The following is a 1,756-nucleotide window of genomic DNA, read 5'->3' on the forward strand; positions in this document are numbered from 1 at the left end:
GCTCGGCGGGGCCGGCGCCCGGGGCCGCCCGCGGCAGAGGCCCGGCGCCGCCGCTGTGTGTTGGGTCTGGCGTCCTCACCGGCTGCGCAGGCCCCGGCTGCAGAGAAGTGGCGGAGTTGTGCGGGCCATGTCCGCTCGCGGTGTTAGCGGGCTCTGGCAGCCTGATACCGCACACCCGCACAGCCCACGGGCACTCTGTGACCCTCGTTGTCCTGTCACACCGCCTCACGCCTTCTCAGGGACGAAAGCGCTCTGCTGACCGTCACCGAGGCCCCGTTTCCTTCAGCACTGCCGTCATTTTTGGCAGCTGCGGAACCGGCAGTGTCCTTGACCAAATGTACACAATAACCGGTGGTTCTTGCCATTAGCCTCAAGCCAACGTTTTCACGGTCGACATCCTTGCAGATACCAAACCCCGAATCTTCTGCCTCCTTGGGCAGAGGACCGTCCCTTTGTTCACCACACGCACTGGGCAGTCTCTTTCAGATCCCAGGTCTCGGGGTACACCCCGCCCTGCAAAGCGTTCCGTTCTGCGGAGCCTCATCAGTTCTTACGTAGTAAAATCCTTGCTGTCCCTGGCTGGGCATATACCGTGTGCTGAGACGAGACTTTTTTTCTTCGCTACTTAGCACTTTGTCTTCTGCCTATCCTCTTTACGCTACCATGAACCTTACTCTCCGTTCTGTTTCTCTTTGCACTAACTCATCCCTCATTATTTCCTGTCCTCGTATCCTTCAAAGTCTGCCTTATAGAGTTCCTTTGTTCTGCATATGTTAGGAGGTAATGAGCTGAGAGTGCAGCATCCTTTTTCCTTTTTCCTCCTTAATGATTTTGAATTCCCATCTGAACTCCATCTCTAACTCTTGGCTCTCCTTCTGGTAGACAGGAGTTTTCCCTCTTGGTATGAGATGAGTTCCACCAGGCAGCTCTTTCTGGAATAGCTTCTACCAGGTATCCACTGGAGGATAAAACTCATTCTTTATCTTCTGCTTGCTGCCATCTGTTTTGCTTCCTCTAGCCCTGCGATTGAGCCTGCATTCTTAGAATTCATCTTTTATATTCAGCCCTGACTTTGAAGACAATTCCCCAAAGTTCCTCCCAAACAAATTCCCTCTGACGTACGTTCCTTTGTTTCCTGTACTCTCTTCACAGTATGATTTCAGATATAAAAATGTTAGAAAGGAAATGTAATGCAGACCGTGCAAGAACTTTTAAAATGGGTAATATCATCTCAGTACTGAATTGCAATATTAAACCTTTGTATTTCAGTCTAAGAAATGTCTGGTGTCCATGAAAATGTTTATTTTTGGCATGGGATATAAGGTGTTAGACCTTAAACCTGCCTTTAGCCCTTATTCTGCAAGTTGAGTATAATTTGATAAAAGAAAGGAACTCTGTATTAGAGAAGAGAGAGTAATGCTTATTGTCAAGTTTCATTTTAACAGGCAGCATTTGGATGTGTCTGGGAGTTTTTGAATTGCTTACAACAATGGTGGATTAAATAGGTAAGAGAAAGTCACGTGGCTGACGGTATATAATAGTGCAACATACTGTATGGTACTACCGCTTATATCACAGGGTCAGCAGGAGTTCTGTTCTGTTTTTTTCAGGTCACCGTGAAAGCTGTAGGGAGGCAAAGCATCTGGGGTTTTATGGGACATGGGTCATCTATAAATGGTGATAATCTTTGAGGAGGATTTCCTAAGGGCAAGTAATAGCTAGCTACAGGAAACAGTCAAGACTTCAGATAATTTTT

This window comes from Oxyura jamaicensis, chromosome 9, assembly GCF_011077185.1.
Source record: "Oxyura jamaicensis isolate SHBP4307 breed ruddy duck chromosome 9, BPBGC_Ojam_1.0, whole genome shotgun sequence".
Taxonomy (NCBI): domain Eukaryota; kingdom Metazoa; phylum Chordata; class Aves; order Anseriformes; family Anatidae; genus Oxyura; species Oxyura jamaicensis.